General features: G+C 48.0%; 2 long non-coding RNA genes across 2 annotated transcripts; both read right to left on the minus strand.

The window, feature by feature from the left end:
- Positions 1-374: 374 nt before the first annotated feature.
- On the minus strand, positions 375-5,065 carry LOC138745391 (uncharacterized). Its single transcript, XR_011346235.1, has 3 exons — positions 4,729-5,065; positions 3,996-4,073; positions 375-856 (listed from the first exon to the last, which is right to left on the minus strand). It is a non-coding gene; the product is annotated as an uncharacterized lncRNA (long non-coding RNA).
- An 8,289-nt stretch (positions 5,066-13,354) lies between these two features.
- Positions 13,355-22,179, minus strand: LOC138745392 (uncharacterized). Its single transcript, XR_011346236.1, has 3 exons — positions 22,011-22,179; positions 21,768-21,908; positions 13,355-13,794 (listed from the first exon to the last, which is right to left on the minus strand). It is a non-coding gene; the product is annotated as an uncharacterized lncRNA (long non-coding RNA).
- Positions 22,180-22,437: the final 258 nt, after the last annotated feature.

Genomic DNA, 22,437 nt, shown 5'->3' on the forward strand with positions numbered 1-22,437 from the left:
ATGTCTCCTAACACTAACCCTAACTCTACCCAACTTCCCCAACCCTAAACTAAACCCTATCCCTATCCCTTACAACCTACCTCCTTCCCCTAACCCTACCTCCTACACCTTCCCCATACCCGCACCCCCTACAACTATCCCCTTCCCCTAACCATACCTCCTACACCTTCCCCATACCCACACCCCCTACAACTACCCCCTACCCTATCCCTTACAACCTACCCCCTTCCCCTAACCCTACCCCTTCCCCATACCCGCACCCCCTACCACTATCCCTACCTTATCCCTTACAACCTACCCACTTCCCCTAACCCTACCTCCTACCCCTTCCCCATCCCCGCACCCCCTACCACTACCCCCTACCCTACCCCTTATCACAACCCCTACCCTTACCCCCTTCCACTACCCCCTTTCTCCTACCCCCTTCCCCTCCCCCTCCTTCCCCTAGGTTAGGGGTAGGAAGGGGAAAGGGAAGGGGGAGGGGAAGGGGAGGAGGAGAAAGGGAGGGGAAGGGGGAGGGTTAGGGGAGGGGATGGGGGAGGGGAAGGGGAGGGGGAAAGGGGAAGGGAAGGGCGGAGGGGAAGAGGGAGGTGAAGAGTGGAGGGCTGGGGCTAGGGCATAGGTGTGAGGGCAGGGGAAGGGGAAGATGAGCGGAAGGGGGTTGGGATGGAGGAGGGGTAGAGGAGAAGAGGGGAAGTGGGTGAAGGGACATGGAAGAGGCAGGGAATGGGGTTGGCAGGGCCAGAGGGATACGACGGGGAGGGGTTCAGGCCATCATGATGTTGTCCGTCCTCTGTTCAGCTGGGATGCGAGGTTCTTCTGGACTCGTGTCTTGTCTCTGAGATCGCTCCTTCTCCTGGGAAGAGAAATACGAGTGATAGAGATACTGTCTCTGAGGCCTGAACACAATGACTTTGGAGGGTCCCAACACTTCCCCCATCATCCCCCCTACCCCTGAACCCTCCCCTCCCTCACACCAGTACTCTCCATTTTTCTTGAATTCCTGTCCATATTAAAATCCTTTTCATGCCTTTTTTGGACAAGCCTCCGCTACTACCCCGACAATGCATTCCAGCCACCCACTACATTCTGTGTGAATAAAATGTACCCCTCACGTCTTGCCTAAATTTCCCTCAGCTCACCTTATTTAGACGTCCTCTGGTATTCTCGCCCCAGGAATGCACACAATATTCCAAGTGTGGTCTGACGAGAATTTTATACATCTGCAACGATACCTCTCGATTTTTGAACTCAATCCCCTGACTCCTGAAGGCCAGCACACAATACACCATCTTAAACTCCCTCTCAATTTGCACAGCAACCTTGAGTGATTTATGGAGCAGGATCTAAATATTTCTCTGTCCTGCACACTGTTCATAATCCTGCCATTAACCAAGTGCTCTGCCCACACATTCTTGTAATCCGCATTCAATGAAGATATTGGTCTATATGAAGCTACTTTTAATGGGGCTCCAACCTTCTTTGGAATAACTGTTATTCGTGCCCTTGAAAATTACTCTGGAAATAAACCTGGACCAGTTGCTTATTTAAGTACATCTGATTTACAGGATTGAACTCCATCTGTCACTTCTCTGCAAACTGGATGACCTATGACAACCTTCTACACTGTCTGCAACATCTCTACCTCTGTGTGATCCCCTGACGTACCCACCCTTCCACTCCCATCATCATTCATAAAAATCACAAAGAGCAGGGGTCCCAGAGCAGATCCCTTTGGAGCGCCACTAGTCATTGTTCCATCTACTACTACCCTCTGTTTACTGCAGACAAGCCAATTCTGAATCCACACAGCCAAGGCTCCATGGATCCCATGCCTCCAGACATTCTGAATGAGGCCTCCATGGGGATTTTGTCAAGCACCTTACTAAAATCCTCGTGCAGCACATACAGACCTTGACCTTCATCTATTTCCTTTGACACCTCCTCGAAAAACTCAATTTGACTTGTGAAGCAGGACCTGCTCCTCACAAAACTATCCATGAGTTTGCCCAGCATGTTTGGGCATTGCCCTCGGCCCCAGCATCTGCAGACTTGCTGGCCAGTCCCTCCCTTACCCCTTCCCAGAGCTTCCGCATCCATTAGAACATCAAGCATTGCTGCCCAGTACAGGCCTTTTGGCCCATAAAGGCTGTACTGACCTTTGTAAATGTTCTCCACAACCTTTACCAGACCCACACCCATAGGAACATAGGAAGTGGGAACAGGAATAGGACAAAAATGGCCTATCGAGCCTGCTCCGCCATTCAATACGATCATGGCTGATCTAATTTATGACCAAACTCAACCTACTCTGCCTTCTCGCCATATCCCCAAATTCCTCTATCATGTAAAAACTCTGTTCCCTTACATCCACATGCTCGTCTCAGAGACTTTTATATGTACCTATTCTACCAACCGCTACCACTTTCTCCGGTGACGCATTCAAAGTTCTCACAACTCTCTGCATAAAAAAAAATCTCCCCTCACCTGAAGCGGATGCTCTCTGAGATTTGCACCTGACACTTTAGGAAAGGTTTCTGGCTGTTCATTCCATCTAAGGCCCCCACAATCTTATTTAGAATAAGTTATTAAGCTGTGGAAGGGGCAAGTTGGGAGAGGGAGGAGGGGAGAGAGCTGGTGGGGGAGGGGTGAGAGCTGGTGGGGAGGGGACAAGGCCATGTTGTGGAGAGGGATCAGGACCGCGTTGAGGTGGTGAACGGACAGACATGGGTGGATCTACCTGCCGAAATAAAGGAGCAATAAGAAGGCCATCTCGGGATCTACCAGCATCTTCTGGGGCTTGATGTCTCAATGGAAAACCCCCTGAGGATGGAAGTAGGCCATGCTCTGCTACAGCTGGTACATGAACATCTGGCAACACAACGATATAACATGACCCACTCTGCCTCCACACTGGCCGGGTCTATATCCTGAGGGTAAGGGGAGGTGGGTGAAGGGCCCCTCCCTGCCAATCAACATCCATCCTCATCATCCTCTCCACCCCTCTCCCCTCACTACCCTTTCTCTCCTCACCAATACCCATTGAGACCCTCATGCACCCTTCATCGATATCCAGTCCCCAGCGAGACTCAGCCAGTAAACTCCTTCATATCCTCCAACCCCACCATCCAAGCTTGCCCCAGTGGACAACTTGACCACCCAGACCCACAACCACCTTGATGTAGATCATGGGAATGGGCTGCTTGGCCTTGTTGAAGTGCTGGACCATGCAGTGAACCGTCTTGGGAACATAGTCCAGACCCAGATTCAAATAAACCTGCTCTTCCTCTTGGACACAATACAAACATGTCAGCTGGATTTACCCTCCAAAACCCCGTGCCTCTCCCAACAGGAGTGCCAGCCCCTCCTGCTCTCTGTAGGCCTGATGCCCCCACTGCTCAACACAACATGGCATGAATCCAACGGCTCAGCGAGCAGAGCGTCAACAGGCCGTAGTGGACTCGTCCGCTGCCCCATCATTCGGCTTCTGGTGAGACTGCACAAAATGTGCAGCTCTGACCGCCCTCCCTCGTGAGGCAAGGATTCACCGAGGGAGAAAAACCATTGACGTTTCGAGATGAGAAATGTTTGCAGCTGGGTGTTGGCTGGGGTCGAACATGTGGAGGCTGAGTTGTTGGGACGATTCAGAGCAGGCGTTGATTTGGAAGCGCACCAAAAGGTGCCAAAATTGAGTTATGGGGGAAAGTACATTCGTGAAATGAATTGGGGAAACAGACTGGAGGGGCTGAGTGGCCGAATTTGGCGACCTTGTCTTGTGGTCTTGGCTGCTGCTGTCTGGAGTTGAAATGGCAAGAGGTCATGAGTTAATGGGTGAGGAGCAGGGCAGCCAACGTCAAAGAGTCAGCACTGGTCAGAGGGGCAGGATGGAGGCAACAGAGAGGCTGCAGCGAGACAGATCGATTGAAGGAATGGGGAAGGTAGCAGCAAATGATATGCATCAGAGTGAGGGTGGGGTGGGTGCAGGTGAATCTTACCTTGACTACAGAGGAGAAGTTGAGAAGAGGGACAATGATGGTGTGATCCAACTTTCGCACGATCTGCAGTTTGCGGTTCTATGGCGAGAGAAGAACATCAGCAAGGCTGGGCGATGGGTCGGGGCCCTGAGGGGCAACTTGTCCAAGTTGAGGGGGGAGGCGGGGAGGAGATTTGTCAAGAGGTCAGAGGTGGGGAACTCCAAGGGAGGCCGAAGTGGGGGACTTTTCGAGAGTCAGTGGGGGGTACTTTTCGTGTCGCTGGAGTGGGGACTCGTCAGGGGGTTCAATGAAGTATCATTTCAGTTTTTATGATTGTTTTCCCAGCTTCTACTAAACAATGAATTTGCAGAAAATCTTTGATATTTGCCAGGTGTGTGTGTGTGTGTGTGTGTGTGTGTGTGTGTGTGTGTGTGTGTGTGTGTGTGTGTGTGTGCGTGTGTGTGTGTGTGTGAGTGTGTGTGTGTGTGTGTGGGGTGGGGGGTTGTGTGTGGGGAGGGGGGCTGCTGTTGTGGGTTTGTGTGACTTTCTCTGTTTCCAAACCCCATGGCTGCTTTGGTCTCTGTCAGATGCTCCTCTTTCCACCCACCCTTCAAAAATGTGTTTGGGGTGTTTGTCAATTGGGTGTAATTGTGTGAAACGGGCTCATGTGTCGCAAGGGCCTGTGAACGTGCTGTAGGCCCTAAATTTAAATATCAGGGTTTTTCATTTCCACACAACTGCTCCTCCCCCTCACCTTGAATCTCTTGTCTTGCAAGATCTTCTTGATGGCAATCAGCTCTCCGGAGTCCACCAGCCTTGCCTGGTACACCACTCCGAAAGATCCATTGTCGATGATTTTAACATCTGTGCAGGACACCACCTTGGGGACGTTGGGTCCATGACACGGTGTGGCCACCTCTGTTGTGATCTTATTGCCATGTCCTCTGGGGCAGAAGCAGCAGCATTTACACACCCAGAGGGTACACAACAGGTCATTTATCAAAACCCAGCCTTGCTGTCCAAGTTAGTCTCTACCCCTCCCTCTAACTCCCTTCCAAGGGTCAACTAAATGTCAGAATTGATCCTCTGGTGGTTCGTTCCAGCTTCTCTCAGTAGAAATATTGCCACCCCAGGTCCTTCTATGATCACTCTCCTCAGACTGAGGCCAGTTCTGCAGCCGTTCACTTTGTCTACAACCCTCCCTCCATGAGAGGATCGGGTCATCTTGACCTTCAGCACGTCCCGGGGAGATGAACCACTCTGAACCCTACCACGGGTTTAGCAGAAGCCCTCCACATTCCCAGAAGCTCAGCAACACCGTGATCTTCCATGATGCAAGCGAGACCTCGTCGCCTGAGGGAGCAGGTGGTGCGGAGAGAGCCCCACTCTTCACCGCTCAACTCTGTTGGGTCTGCCGCAGCAGAAACACTTTCTAGCACCTTGATCCAGGTCCACTGGGGGAAAGAATCCTATCCCGGTTGGGGGGGTGTGGGGGTGTATGCAAGGGTGGAAGGGATCTTGTAACCACGGGGAGGAGGAACGGTCCTGTCTCTCAGTGGACAGATCCCATTCCAGGTGGAGGGGGAGCTCTGTCCCATTTCTGTTGAAAGGTCTGCCTTCCATCCCCCTCGCAACTTCTCTTCTCCCTCAGACACCTCACATTCTCCCCTGCCCAGATTCCTCTACCACACTCTTATCCCCCACCCAACACCACCCCCATGGTTTCCCCAGTGCTTTCCGTCCCCTCGCACCCATCCCCCCAGCTCAACCCTATGTCCCCTATCTCTGATCCAATCTCCCTTGACATTAGCCTGTGGTGCAACCCTGTTCCTTTGTTCTCCCCTCCACTCCTACAGACCCCATCCCTGTATCCCCTCACTTGCCATTGTTCTCCCCTCCCCAGTCCCCTCCAGCTGCCTCATAAAGTGCCCTACACTCAGGATGGGGAGAGGGGATTAAATGCAGCCTCCATTCTCTCCGCCCACACTGGGTAAAGGATGGTGCCAGAGGAGTCTCTGTCCCAGTCGGGGAGCCTGTAACAGGCTCTTTATCTCACCCATGGGCGCAGGGTGCTTCCAAACACAACCCTGTTGATCAGAGGGTCCCTGGGATGATACAGCGTCCTACTCCGACACGTGGGCCAGAATCCCCTTCCAGGAGAGGCATCTTTCTCGTGTTGCTGTGCCATGGCACGACTCAGCTATGGCTGCCCCATGCAGTGACATCATCACCCCCTCTGTGTCATCATCTCCCCCCTCTGTAACACCTCCCCTCTCTGTCACACCACTAGTGTAATGGGCAGGGACATCCAACCATTTAAATCCTCCTCAATTTCCCCAAGCAAGGGGAGAATAATTCAGCTGGTCTAAATTACTCGTTGTTATCTATTCTAACTCCTAGATATTTGATCCCATTTTGCCGCCACATTTGTTGACTATTTTCTTGACATTGGCTCTAATCCCCCTTCCTAAGTGACATGATTTTGCACATATCCCAAAAGAACTTATACCCAGAGATGTCCCCATAGTCCTCCAGGGTGGAGCACAACTTGAGCAATGAGTGTGTCGGGTCTGTCAGATATATCAGAACAACTTCTGCAAATAAATTGATTTCATGCTCTTCCTGGCCTGTTCTGAAACCTTTAATGCCTGAATCCTGGCAAATGGCCTCGGCTAATCGCTCCATGGCCAGTAAAAACTCACTCACTGGGGGTGTGGCGGGGGGGGGGGGAGTCAGACCTTGATCGGCATGCCTGTTGGCTACCTCTGTCCCTCTCATCTCGACATCAGTGGCTCAGGTTCCTCCTGCAGTGCACAGCAGCACTGCTGGACCACCTTTATCTCCTTATTTTCCTGGGCCCTCTCCAAATCTTTCCTTTCTATGATCTCACATTGGTTTCTCAGGAGAAACACTGGCAGCCAAAAGGCACCCTCTGATTCCCCTTAGAATTTGGGAACCCCGACTTCTGAAGTGGGACCACACGTGGTGACCTATTTTCTCAAGATGTGGATCCAGGAGCTTGGACCAGTCTACCAGTTTGCCGTGGTCCGCCAGCATGCTTGCCAAGCTCCCGAACCCTGCACTCTCGTCAGTCCACCCGCAGATCTTGTTCTCCCTGCCTGCACTCGATTTCCTGCCCCAATTCCAAAGCATCTCCACTGCAGCTGTGTTCAGTCGGAACTCGAAGGACCCTGCTCACTGCACCAATTATTATGTGTGTGAAACTGATTCGAGGGGTCCCAAGGGTGGCGAATTTGAACACAGTTGTCTTTTATTGACACATGTAGTGAAGTCGCACGAGGAGTAAAAGACACACACAGACACAAACTCGCCGGATTAATCGATACACTTGCAACCACTCATGGATAGAAAACTTGACAATCAACTTGTCACGTACGATACCTTGAACAGGTCATTCATTCACTCATTGATTTTGGATGCCTGTGGGTGGTAGGGGATATGCAGGTGGCCCCAAATACTTGGCATCACCACCCATTGCTGGTCAGACGTTACCCGATAGGGTATTCCACATATCGAGCACGCTTAAATGGTGCTTGGTCGGCCCACTGGCAGGACATCCGAGTATGTGCTGACCATCATGAGAACATATCACTTTTTATTTTGGCAGGGGAGAGGCCTGATATGGTCAATTTATCAGACTTGGTCAGCTCCCGAACCCCAGCGAATGTGGCCCTTGGTTTTAATTGCTGACAAATAGGGCATTTGGCCATCACAGTTCTTGCAACATCATGAGACCCCCAGATCCTCTGTCCATCATAGTGCCCCCATATGCCCACATTTATGATGCACCAATGCTGCCAAGGCTCCAGGGTCTCTCTGCTTGGGGAAAATAGTGGCAGAGCATATTTGAGCAGCTCAGTCCACAGTGGCATTGCGTCAGCTTCAGCGGTTTTCCTAGACGTGTGTCCATCCACGTGGTGGACCCTGACTATTCTTTTGTTGTTCCACCTCTCAGAAGATCTGCCAGTGCTGTTGTCCTCAGAGCAGGCAGCCATGGATCTGCCTCCCTGTCTCCTGACGCCGACCCATCCACACTGACGTGCTGTTTGGCACAGCCCAGAAATCCTGTTGCACTGATCGGAAAAGAGGCTCCTGGGCCCGCCTGGTTGTCCCTTTTCGGATCAGTGCCACAGCTGCCAGCTTGGACAGTTGGCTCTCCCCTCCACCTCACCCTCTTGTGTCAGTACTTTATCTGTGGTGGGCTGGAGTGCTCCCACTTTACACCGTTGTTTTTCGCACCTCCACCAGCTGGAGCCGTCAGTAAACCAAGCTTTTTCCTGCTGTCCAGCATCGAGGGTGTTGAACGGTTTGCCCCAGGCCATGGTGCCAAGCTCTTCTCGGGGTCATTCAAGTGGGAGGCTGTCACTTTCGGACAGGACATGATCTGTTCTTGCAAGTGGCTCAGCCCTTCGGGCCCGGCCTCTGTGCGGTCTGCCATGTACCACTTCTTCGGTCCGCTGTGAGTGGCATCCGCAGATTGAACCCATCACATGTTGGGAGGTGTGGCTGGAGTGTGACTGTCTCTGCTGCCATCTGGTTCTCTGTGGTAAGCAGGCGACCATCTGACACTCAGATGGGGAGTCGCGGGAGGCAGCTTCCAGGAGGGAATTGAACCAGAAGCTGTGTGGGACTCGGCGACCTTGCCTCTTTTGCTCAAGGCTCCACTAGACCATTGTCTTCATTGCAGAGACAAGTCATTCAAAGGGTCTTCCAGTTTTGAGGGGTTGGGGGGTGCTTGTGGTCAGTGGCAGTGGTGTTCAACAGCGTGTTTTACCATTTAAGAAGCCATTTGTTGTTCAGGTCATCAATGAAGCGGAGAGTTTTTTTTTTCTGGGCAACATTGTACAGTAGATGGAGGGACAGGGTGAGATGGGGAATATGTTGGCACCAGTAACCCAAAACACACACAAAACTTTGTGCCTCAACTTGTTGGTGGGCACCGCAATGAGGATTTTGCTTTGAGCAGCCATTGATATTTTTCTGCTGCCTGGATGCTCAGGAAAAAGACTGTTGGACTAGGACCCTGGACCTTTTCCAGGTGGTGCCTCCCTGGTGCCAGTGTCTGGGGTGTTGCTGCTGGTGTCCAAGACATCCTAAAATGGGACAGAGGTTGTGGCACATGGAGATACCAATGACATAGGGAGGAAGAGGGAAGAGTTCCTGAAAAGTGGGTCCAGGGCATTTGGTGAGAGCTGAAAAGAAATAGCTTGAAGGGACTCATGTTGGGATGACTGTCTGGGCCATGCGACAGTGAGAGCAGGAACTGAATGAGGTGGAGGATGAAGGCGTGTCCTGAAGGTGCGGGTGAAGAGCTCCTTGAGGGCATCCTATTTGCCTTGCTCGGGAGGCTGATGTCAGAAGTCGATGAGCCTTGCTGCCATGTCCTGAAGAGCAAGAACATCATGGACGAGTAATGGATGTCATCAGCGGTGATCTCTTGGAGGTGGAACTGGTCCTTGGCCTGTTTGAACCCCACGTGTGGCTGCGACATCCAGAACATTGACAGCTTCAACCAAACCATCTGAAGAGCCACCTGGACCCTGATCTTCACGTCCAACTGAAGGGCTGGGTCCTGCTGAGGTCACCACTGTAGCAGACACTTCTGTTGAAGAGAGAAGTGGGAGGGGGTAGCATATTGTGGATGGGGGTGGGGGGTGGTTTCTTTATTCTTTCTTTTATAGATGCCACACATTAGATGAGCATTATTATTAATTGTGTGAATTTGTTGTGGTTTTAAGTTTATAAATATTTTTTTTAAATGGTTGGCAGGACCACGAGTGGCAGATAGGATCATGGGGAATCTCTCCCCCCAACCCACCCACCCCAAATATCAATGGGATAAACCGGGTTCATTGTCAATGTCGTTGAGGATCCCTTCCACCTGCCCACAGCATTTGGCAGCTCTTCTCATCAGGAAAGAGGTCGAGGAATATTGGAGCCAGTAGCACCAGACCCAGAAACAGATTCTTCCTGCGAGCAGTGAGAATGGAGAATGATGGATGACCGGCTCAGTCAAAGACTCCATGACTCTGCTATTGATTCAAGAGAATTTATTTCTTTTTTGGGAGGGACTGCACATGTATCATTTGTCTCTCTGTGCGTAGGTCCCGTTGTGTGTTTGCAGAGGTTTCCACCATGAATACAGTTTCCTCGTGTTAAATTTGAACGGGTACAGAGGAGCTTTCGTGGATTGGAGAATGTATCTCATGAAACAAAGGTGACTGAGTTCGGGCTTTTCTCTTTTTCACCCCAAAATTAACTTTATTCTAAAATTATTGATCAAGAGGACAACTGTTCCATGTCTTTTCTCATCCTCGTGTTGCATGCCTATATTCCCTTCACTGCTCATGTTCTCTGTTTAACATCATTCCACCACTTTGACACCTTGTGGTTACTCCCTGCACTCTGTGGTTGAAGGGGTTCCCCTTAGTCTCCGCCCCTCAAGACACGGGGGATGAGAGTCCTTCCCCACAGCGCCCTCGTGTTGGCTGCGCCAAGCCTCAGTGCATCTCTCAGCAACCTGGAATAGGCCGGTGGGCAGCATTCCCTCACCCACATCTCCATGTGCTAAAAGACCAGCAGGTTAACGTCGAACAGTTATGCCCTTCGGACCTCGATGTTGCGCTGACCTATCAATTCCAAGCAAAATAAAAACTAGACCCTTCCTCCTTCATAACCCTCCATTCTTGCAATGGAGGGGGTGCAGAGACAATTCACCAGGCTGATACCTGGAATGGCAGGAATGACTTATGAGGAAAGATTGCGCAAATTGGGATTATACTCCCTGGAGTTTAGAAGATTGAGAGGGGATCTCATAGAGACATATAAAATTCTGGCAGTACTGGACAGAATGGATGCAGATGGGATGTTTCCAAGGATGGGAAAATCCAGAACCCGGGGCCATGGTTTGACGATAATAGGCAAACCATTTAGGATGGAGATGAGGAGGAATTTCTTTACCCAGAGAGTGGTGAAGCTGTAGAATTCATTGCCACAGAGGGCAGTAGAGGCAGGTTCATTAAATATGTTTAAGAGGGAATTTGATATATTTCTTCAGTATAAGGGTATTAAAGGTTACGGAGAGAAGGTGGGGATGGGGTACTGAAATTTAAGATCAGCCATGATCTCGTTGAATGGCGGAGCAGGCTCGAAGGGTCGAATGACCTACTCCAGCTCCTATCTTCTATGTTTCCTTCATTCATGTGTCCAAGAAGCCCTTAAATGCCCTAATATTTCAGCCTTCATCACCACTCCTGGCAAGTCATTCCTGGCACCCACAACTCTGTGTAAAAACAAGTACCCCTGATATTGCCCCTAAACCTTCCTCCCTTTGCTTTGGGCTTCTAGTGTTTGCTTCTCTTATCTGGGTTTCAGGCAGACCAAAGGGCATCTTTCACTGAGATTCTGGTCTTCCAGCAGTTCTGCATGTCTGTCTCTGGATGCTCCGCTCAGGGGACCACCCCGCAGTATCTCATCAAGTCCTAGTCTCTGTGTCAGCAGGAATTCCATGCTGATCACTGCCTGATGGCCCTGTGGTCAATAGTGTTTGTCTATGCAACCATTCCCATGAAGGTGATGGGGCAAAGTCCTACTGACTAGGACATTGTGTGGCATCAGGGCCAGACCAATCTTTCACAACACCTGAGCCAGGTAGAACCTCAGCACATAGAAGCTTTTGGTGCCCTTGCACTTTGTTTCCAAGCACAGCCATACACAATAGCCATGCTGGTTAGGGTTATTCCCCCATTGATTGACAATGTACATGGTCCTCCAGACTCTATCCATTTTGGACCCCCACATGAATAGGAAATGTGTTTTGGGAATTGACAGGGTGGAGGTGTGGGGCTGGGCCACACCTGCCTCACGTGCAGCAGTACCAAGAGCTCCTTGCACCTGATGACCGGGTTCTACCAGTTTGACAGAGTTGGGCATCTCTGTGGTTCTCCCTGTCTCCTGGAACTGGGGGTCTCCTTACAGCTCCCCATCTCCTTGAGTTGGTACTTTGTTCTCCACCATCACCACAAGACAACCAAGACCCCTGGATGCAGGGCAGAGGCGCAGAGAGATCAGTGAGAATACGGGTAGTTTCAACAGGGTGGGGTCCATCCTGATGCCTGATAACAGGAGGAAACCAATGGGGAAGGAGGATGCAGGGCATTCGATAGCAGGTGGGGCAGGGTGTAGACATTGCAGCTGACTGGAATTGTCAGGGGGATATTGAGACCTGGGAGAGGAGGGGAAGGAGGGTGCAATTGTGTTCTGACGAGAGAGTGCTGAGGGAGAGGCAACATGGGTGGAACCTCAAGGCAAGGGACCCCTGAATTTTTTGCAGGGATGGGCTCTGTAAATAGACTCCCAGATATCCAGCAAAGAGCATCTTTGTCCCCCTGCCATCAGGAAGGAGATATGGAGGAATAAAAGTAGAGAAGCCAGGGAGGGAAATAGCTTCTTCCCACAGGCCGTGAGATTGACAAGGCAACATGAGCTTGATGGGAGCTAAGAATGAAAAGGTGGAGAGGAATATGGACTGATTACAACAGCACAGCCAGCAGGAGAGTGGGGCCGAAGGGCCTGTTTCTGTGTTGTCTATCTGGACCAGCCTTTTGAGTTCAAGCTTTAAAAGACCAAACCATTTTTAAATTTAATATCAACGGTATAGAATGAATCAAGGGACAAGATGTCTGTCCAGCGGCAAGCGTCGAAGGCATTTCCTGAAACAGAGGCTCTGTAACTACAGGGAGGTTCTGGCCGGAATGAGGTCCCGCTTCCTCTGGAAGGAGTAGAGGAGGCAGGGATAATGTGGGGTAAGGGGTGCCTTCCTACATTCACTTCCCATTTCCTCTACACCATACACCTCTTCATTTCCCTGCCCATTCCCCTCCCTCATCACCTCTCCATTTCCTGTGCCCCGCTCGCCGCCCACGCTCCCCTCCCCAACTTAACCCTAACCCCTAACAAACCCTAACCTTAACATTAACACTACCGATACCCTTAAACACTACACCACATCCCCAACCCTAACTCTTATTTCCACCCTGTCCTCTAACCCTATCCCTATGCTGTCCCCTAAACCCAACCTAATCTTACCCACCTTCCCCTAACCCCAACTCACACCTCACCTCTACCTCCTACTCCTACCCCCTTCCCCTAAACTTATCACAAGCCCACTTCCCCGAACTCTAAACCTCACCCTAAACCTCGACCTAACCCGATCCCACATCTCCTAACCCTAAACCTAACTTTACCTCTACCCGTCCCTGACCCTTATCTTAAATCTACCCACCTTCCCCAACCCTAAGCTAAACCCTACCCCTATCCTCTACACCTACCCCCTTCCCCTAACCCTACCCCATACCCGCACCGCCTACCACTACCCCATTACCTACCCCTACCCTCTCACTACCCCCCTTTCTCCTACCCCCTTCCCCTATCCCTCCTTCCCCTGTTAGGGGTAGGAAGGGAAGGGGAGGGGAAGGGGAGGAGGGGAAGGGTAGGAGGCGAAGGGGAGGGGGAAAGGAGAGGGGAAGGGGAGGTGAAGGTAGGAGGGCTAAGTTTCGGGCATAGGTGTGAGGGTAGGTGAAGGGGAAGGTGAGTGGGAGGGGATTGGAATGGAGGAGAGGTAGGGGAGAAATGGGAGGGGAAGTGGGTGAAGGGATATGGAAGAGGTGGGGAATGGAGTTGGCAGGGCCAGAGGGAGAAGGGGAGGGGTTCAGGCCACCATGATGTTGTCCGTTCTCTGTTCAGCTGGGATGCAATGTTCTTCTGGACTCGTGTCTTGTCTCTGAGATCGCTCCTTCTCCTGGGAAGAGAAATATGAGTGATAGAGATGCCGTCTCCGAGGCCTGATCACGATGACTTTGGAGGGCCCCAACTCTTACCCCATCACCCCCCTCCCTACCCCTGCACACTAGGATCTTTCCCATTCCTCTGCTTTACCTGAGGAAGTGTGTTTTGGAGAAAAGCACGACCTATCTCTGCAGAGCTCAGAGCCACGTGTCTCCATCAGGCAACACCCTGGTTCACCATGACATGGCAGCAAGATGTTGGACAAATCGTGGATGGATCAGTCGAGTCCCTTCAGCTGACCCATCTGAACCTACCCCACAACAATATTACTCTTCCCTCCCTCTCACCAGTACCTTCTGTTTTTCTTTTATTCCTGTCCCTATATTAAAATCTTTTTTGTGTCTTTTTTGGATGAGCCTCCAGTACCACCCCTGCCAATGTATTCCAGCCACCCACTACATTCTGTGTGAATAAAATATCCCCCTCACATTTTGTCTAAAGTTCCCTCATCTCACCTTATTTAGATGTCCACTGGTATTTTTGCCCCAGGAATGCACACAATATTCCAAGTGTGGTCTGACGAGAATTTTGTACATCTGCAGCATTACCTCTCAGTTCTTGAACTCAATCCCCTGACTCCTGAAGGCCAGCACACAATACACCATCTTAAACTCCCTCTCAATTTGCACAGCAACTTTGAGCGATTTATGGCGCAGAATCTAAATATATCTCAGTCCTGCACACTGTTCATAATCCTGCCATTAACCAAGTGCTCTGCCCTCACGTTCTTGTAATCCGCATTCAATAAAGATATTGGTCTATATGAAGCTAATTTTAATGGGTCTCCAACCTACTTTGGAATAACTTTTATTCATGCCCTTGAAAATGACTCTGGAAATTAACCTGTACCAGTTGCTTGTTTAAGTACATCTGTATTTACAGGATTCAACTCCATCTGTCACTTCTCTGCAAACTGGATGACCTATGACAACCTTCTACACTGTCTACAACATCTCTACCTCTGTGTCATCCCCTGACATACCCACCCTTCCACTCCCATCATCATTCATAAAAATCACAAAGAGCAGGGGTCCCAGAGCAGATCCATTTGGAGAGCCACTAGTCATTGTTCCATCTACTACTACCCTCTGTTTACTGCAGACAAGCCAATTCTGAATCCACACAGCCAAGGCTCCATGGATCCCATGCCTCCCGACATGCTGAATGAGGCCACCGTGACGACCTTGTCAAGCACCTTACTAAAATCCACGTGCAGCACATACAGACCTTGACCTTCATCTATTTCCTTTGACACCTCCTCGAAATACTCAATTTGACTCGTGATGCAGGACCTGCTCCTCACAAAACTATCCATGAGTTTCCCCAGCATGTTTGTGCATTGCCCTCAGACCCAGAATCTGCAGACTTCCTGGCCAGTCCCTCCCTTACCCCTTCCCAGAGCTTCCGCATCCATTACAACATTAAGCATTGCTGCCCAGTACTGCCCAGTACAGACCTTTGTAAACGTTCTCCACAACCAACTAACCCTTACCCGTACCACACCCATAACTATGGGTGGATTAAATATCCAATTAACTTCTTTCTGAAGTAACGCATCAGGAATTTGATGTTGATTCCAATTTTGAATAACTTTTCATAATTCTCGTTCAGCTCCTTTAAAGTTAGATCCATTATCAGAACATAATTCTTTTACTTGACCAGGTCTAGGAATAAAACGCCAAAGAACATTAATAAAAGAGTCTGTATCAAGCAATGACGCTACTTCAATATGAATTGCTCTCATAGTCAAACAAGTGAAAATAACTCCATATCGTTTTTCAACACTTCGTCCGCACTTTACTTGCAAAGGACCAAAATAATCAACTTCCACGGATGTAAATGGGAATTCATCAGGTGAAACTCTGTCATGTGGTAAATCTGCCATTTGTTGTTGTCCAGGTTTTCATTCTCTCTGTTAGTCACAAAGAGATGAAACCTCATGATTTCATTATTAATATATTTAAGCACTGATGTTCTATCAGTCCAAAACACAGGATCTGCGGACTCCATCTGTAATTCTCTTCTTAACATAGCGTCCATTTTGCTCGCCATAATAGCAGCAGTCAATTCCATTCAAGGTCTGGTGACTGACTTTAATGGAGCCACTCTGGCTTTTCCCATTACAAATCCACCATCTACTCGCACTTGGGTTATTTCACAGGACTCAGTAACTGACAGGATCAAAACCACCTTCACTTACATCAGAAAAATGGTGTAACTGAGCAAATATGGCCACTCCAAAGTCTGTTGACGTCAAAACGTCCAAGTATTTGAAGACGCTCAATCTAATTTTTCCAATCTTGTGCAATGGATTCTGGATTAGTTTCATCCCATCCAAATTTTCTTCTGCACAAAACTGGTATTTGGCCGGGCTGATCATTAGGTTGAATTCGGCCAGTCGGGAGAAGAGGGTGTGCAGATGAGACTTGTGTTGTGCCCAGTCTCTGCTAGCGACAAGAATGTCATCCAGATAAATGAACACGAAATTCAAATCCCTGCGCACCGTATCCATGAGGTGCATTATGTCTGGGCGGTGTTCTTGAGCCTGAAAGGCATGCATAAAAATTCGAACATGCCGAAGGGGGAGATGATGGACGTTTTGGGGATGTCATCTGGGTGCAATGGGATTTGATGGTACACGCACACCAGATCGACCTTGGAGAATACTCTCACACCATGCAGATTGGCCATAAAGTCCTGAATGTGAGGGATGGGGTAACGGTCAGGTACTGTCGTGTCATTAAACCGTCGATAATCTCCGCAGGGGCGCCAGCCATCGGAGGCTTTTGGGACCAGGTGAAGCGGCGAGTCCCAAGGACTGTCGGAGGGACGAATGATCCCAAGTTCCTGCAGATGTGAGAACTTCTCTTTCGCTATCTGGAGCTTATCTGGTGGGTTTAACAGTAATGTACGATAAACTGTATCAGACACTGTGACACCAGGTTCACAGTTGGGAGAATATTTAACGGTGATATACAGTAGACTTTGGCAGATACTGTGACACCAAGTTTTCAGTAGTGAGAAGGTTTAACAGTAATGCATGATAAGCTGTGGTAGATACTGTGATACCAGGTTCACAGTTGGAAGAAGTTTTTACGGTGATGTAATATTAACTGTGGCAGATAAAGTGACACCAGGTTCACATTGGTGCAAAGTTTATGGTGATGTACGGAAGACTGATGCAGATATGGTGACACCACATTCACAACGAGGAGAAAGAATATCAGTGATGTGCAATAAACTGTGGAATATACTGTGACTCCAAGTTTACAGTGGGGAGGTTGAACTGTGATGTACGATAAATGGTGGAAAAAACAGTGATGAATGGGTCAACTTGGGGAGAATGTTTAACGGTGATGTACAGTCGACGACTTTGGCAGATACTGTGACACTGTGTTCACAGTACTGAGAAGGTTTAACAGATATGTATGGTAGAATAAGGCAGATTCTGTGACTCCAGGTTTACAGTGGTGAGAAGGTTTAAAAATGATGTACAATAAACTGGCAGATACTGATACTTGGTTCACAGTGGGGAGGAGGTTAATGGTGATGTACAGGAGACTATGTAGATACGTTGATACTGGGCTCAGAGTGGGAAAAAAAGCTTTATGGGAAACTGAGACAGTTACTGTGACACCGGGTTCATAGTGGGGAAAATGTTTGACAGAGCTGTACGATAACCTTTGGCGAATAAAGGGACACCAGCTTCATATTGGGGAGAATTTTTAATGATGATCTACACTAAACTGTGGCAGATACAGTAACACCAGGCTCACATTGACGAGAAGGTTTACTGGTGATGTACGGTAGACTGCCAGGCTCTATATCACCAAGTTCACAGTAGTGAGAAGGTATAATAGTGATGTACGATAAACTGTGGCAGATACAGTAAAACCGGTTTCACAATGGGGAGAAGGTTTAATGGTGATGTGTGGTAAACTTAGGCTGATACTTTAACACCAATTTAACAGGGTGAGAAGGTTTAACGTTGATTAACGGTAGACTGAGACAGAAACTGAGAGACAGCATTCACAGTAATGTGAAGGTTTAACAGTGATTTACTATAAACTGTGTCAGATACTGTGACAAGATGGCGCAGAGGGTAGACGTGTGGTTCCACCCTTCCGCAGTTAGACTATTAAATGCTCAATTTTAAAAGTTGTAAAAGTGATTAAAAATACTGTTTATAGACTTTGGAATAGTGGAGGATCGAAATGGCTGCAAATGTGAAAAAATCGAAAACTCAGTTACAGAAGAAATTACCTTACAAAAGTGTTGAAGAACTGAGGCCAAGTTCAAGTTGAAGTAACAGAGTTGTCGACTGGAGTCCCCAAGCCTCAGAGGACTCCTGCCCGGCTAAGTATTTCGTCGGCGCTAGCTTAGCGATGAGTTCAGCGGTTTCGACTCGTGCACTCGTGAACACAGGCGTGAGGGCGAGCCAGCTGAACGAGGACAGGCACGTGAGCCTGCAGCATTGCCTGGTGGTCAGGAGAGGTACAGTGTAGCATCAGATGACGCACCTGCGCAGTCGGTGGCCCTACCGGGCATGTGCAGTGCGTCAAGGGTCCACAAACCTTTGGAGAAGGTGTGGGCTGTGGGGGAGCCTGAGCGACGGTGAACTGACGAGGTCGCTCACTGTTGAGGTAGGCATGCTGTTGTTGGGTGTCCAGACCTGCAGCCGTACTGGAAGAGGACCTACTGCTTTGGAACAAGAAGAGAGCTCAACTTCATTAGAATTTGAAGAACTGGGGACTGCGGCAAAAGAAGGTCAGCCTCAAAGGCAGGTGATGGATCCTGGACTGGATTCTGTGTTTCCAATTCTGGAAGGGATTGCTCAACTCATGGAAGATATGGCAAATATGTCAATGCAGATGACTCATCAGATGACTCAAGGATTTTCGAAATGAAAACTAAAATGAACACTGTGTGTGAAGAAATAACTTTTATGAAGCAAGATATTAATGTAGTTAAGAGTGATGTTACGAGATGGACACGATCAGTGGATACTGTGCAAGATCATTTTAAAAAGATTGAGGAGGCTTTCTTGAATGCAAGAGTCAAGTGGAGCGTAATAGAGAAAAAATGGAAATAGTGGAAGATCCTTTTGTAGATTGGGGGATTCAGAAGAAGGAATTATTGAAGAAGTTTGACTCATTAGAAAACCAATGTCGTAGAAATAATGTTAAGATAGTAGGTCTTCCGGAAGATATGGAAGGTTCGGATCCGGTGAAGGTTTTGAAGAAATGGATCCCAGAAGTGAAGGGCAGGTAATTCGTTCCAGATGGACTGGAATTAGATCGAGTGAACAGAGCGTTTCCAGGCCAATTACCACGAGCAGTTTTGATTCGCTGTATTAAATAACAAGACAGAGAGGTGATACTCCGATTGGTGGTGCAGAAAACATGGCAAAATCAGACTCCACTGATGGTTCAAAATAATAGGGGTTTTTTAATGCAGATCTGAGTCAAGAAATTATCAGAAGAGACCGAGAATTTAATTCAGCCTAAGAAGTATTGTGGCGAAAGGGATATAAATTTGCTTTTCGTTATGCAGCAGTATTGAAAGATTTTTATGGGAATTTTCAATCTCAGTTTTTTGAGAATGACCATGATGCTTTAATATTTGCTAATTCATTGCCAGATGTACGAGGAAATGGGTGATCGTCACCATTGTCACCAAAGGGAAGGGTCAATGGGAATGGAAATGGGAAGATTGGAAAATATGGAAAGAATGGGAAAAAAGTTGAATGGATGCAAAGTCTTCTCGATATTGACGATCCGGAACAATCATTGGGACTGGAATCACTGGGTTGAATGTTTTTGTTTCAGGACTTTGTGAAAGTCTGACTGGGGGTGGGTGGCACTGAGTCCTTTAGTCACCTGCTACTTGTGGACTTTACCACACCCAGATTTTTAGGGGGCTACTACTTTTGAGTATCTTGTTTTGGGATTGATGTTTCTCTTTTTTTTGGAATTTTTAAAATAGGTGGGATTCGAATACAGTGAGACTTAGAAGGGGAGTATTATTTTTTAGTAGGATTCACATTTGTGAGAAGGTTTTACAGTGATATAATATGAACTGTGTCAGATACTGTGACACTAGGTTCACAGAGCGAGAAGGTTTAACAGTGATGTATGGTATGTTGAGGTAGATAATTTGACACCAGGAGTAAAGTGGGGATCAGGTTTAACGGTGATGTACTGTAGACTGAGGCAGATACTGTGACACCAGATTCACATGAGAATAACGTTTAATGGTGATGTGCGGTATGTTGAGGTAGATAAAGTGATACCAGGTGCACAATGGGGATAATGTTTAATGGTGATGTATGGTAGACTGAGGCAGATACAGTGACACCAGGTTCACAGTGGGGAGGAGGTTTAATGGTGATATACGGGAGACTGAGGCAGAACTGTGCCACCAGGTTCACAGTTGGAGAAGGTTCAACAATGAGGTAGGGTAGACTGAGACAGTTATTGTGACACTGGGTTCACAGAAGTGAGGAAGTTGAAAAGTAATGTCCGATAAACTGTATCAGATACAGTGACACCCATTCACAGATGTGTAAAGGTTTAACGATGATGTATGGTAGACTGATAAGAGATACTGAGACAATGGGTTCACAACATTAACACAGTTTAACAGTCATGTACAATTAACTGTGTGAGATACTGCGACACCAGGTTCAGAGTGAGGAGATGTTTTAACGGTAAAGTACAGTTGATGTTGGCATATACTGTGACGCTGAGTTCAGGGCAGTAAGAAGGCTTAATGGTGATGTGCGTTAAACTGAGGCAGATACTTTAACACCAGGTTCACAGGAGGAAAAGGTTTAATGTTTATGAACGGTAGACTGAGGCAGAAAATGTGAGATGGATTCCACAGTAGTAAGAAGGTTTAACAGTGATTTACTTTAAACTGTGTCAGATACTGTGACATCATGTTCACATTGGGGAGAATGTTTAACAGTGATGTACGGTAAATTGAGATGGATATCATGACACCGGGTGAACAGTGGGGAAGAGGTTTATCAGTGATGTACGATAGACTGAGATCAATCCCGTGACACCAAGTTCACAGTAGTGAGAAGGTTTAACGGTGATGTACGGTAGACTGAGGCAGATACTGTGACACCAGGTTCACTTTGGGGAGAAGGTTTAACGGTGATATACTGTAAATTGAGATATATACCGTGACACCAGGTTCACAGTGGGGAGAAGGTTTAACGGTGATATACTGTAAATTGGGATATACACCGTGACACCAGGTTCACAGTGGGGAGAAGGTTTAATGGTTATGGACTGTACACTGAGGCAGATTCTATTACACCAGGGTCACAGAGGGGAGAAAGTTTAACATTGATGTACGATTAACAGTGTCAGATACTTTGACATCAGGTTCATATTGGGGTGGCAGGCAAAGTGACACCAGATTCACAGTGGAGAGAGGTTTAATGCTGATGTATGGACGACTGAGATCATTACTGTGACATTGGCTTCACAGCAGTGAGAAGGTTTAACAGTAATGTACAATACACTGTGTCAGGTACTGTGACACCAGGTTCACAGTGGGGAGAATGTTTAATGGTGATGTACAGTAGACTGGGACAGATATACTGACGCTGGATTCACTGTAGTCAGAAGGTTTAACAGTGATGTACAATAAACTCTGACCTATACTGTGACATCAGGTTCATATTGGGGAGAAGGTTCAACAGTGATGTACGGTAGAGGGAGGCAGATACTGTGACACCAGGCTCATTGTATTGTTCAGTTATCTAATTTATATGCTCCATTTTTTTGTGGCAACTTCCAAACATTCCATAAACTTCTATTCTAATCAGATTTTGTTCATTTAAATAGGTCACCACTAAAATCCCAAATTGTTTGGTCTCTTAAGTACGCTGCACAAAATTAAATTCTTTACCTGGGTTTGGTTCAACGGCATTTCAGTCTGCTTCATTATTTTTTCAGCCCCTCGTTTTGTGCTTTCTGCTTTGCCCAGCCGATTCGCCAAATGGGCATCCAACTCTGTCTTCTCAGCTTGACGCAACGTCTCCTCTGTAAACTTAAGCAAACCAAGAAGACTGAAGTTAAAATTTTCACATTGGCATTTTCAAACACAAAAATGACGCTGTGAGTTGCAATTTCACATCAAAATCCCACTTACTAAACTTGCAAACAACTGAATCGCATCCAACAGCTGGAAAATTGCAAGAGAGCTGCTTGGTTAAAGCAAAAATTCCACACAGTCACCCCATTAAAGGCCTCCAAGTTAAAAACAGATAGCAACCTGAAAGTTAAGTACAAAGATCTGTATCAGGAATATTAACGGCCTTTTTTAAAAAAATCATTTCCACTATTGAAAGAAAACTCCTCAGGGAACACCAAGCTCTTGTTGAACAATTCCTGTTGTATTCCTCAAAATGGTTTGAATCTTGATTTCAAGGAGAGTCACTTGGTGAAATTGTTGGTCCAGAACAAACCCTGCCCACACACTCCCTTAGATACCTGCAAAGTCGTGGCTCAGCTCTGCTCCATGCTAAAGCTATAAAGCTTTTCAGAAGAGATAACGGACTTCAGATGCTTGGACGTTG

This window comes from Narcine bancroftii, chromosome 11 (assembly GCF_036971445.1).
Source record: "Narcine bancroftii isolate sNarBan1 chromosome 11, sNarBan1.hap1, whole genome shotgun sequence".
NCBI classification, from domain to species: domain Eukaryota; kingdom Metazoa; phylum Chordata; class Chondrichthyes; order Torpediniformes; family Narcinidae; genus Narcine; species Narcine bancroftii.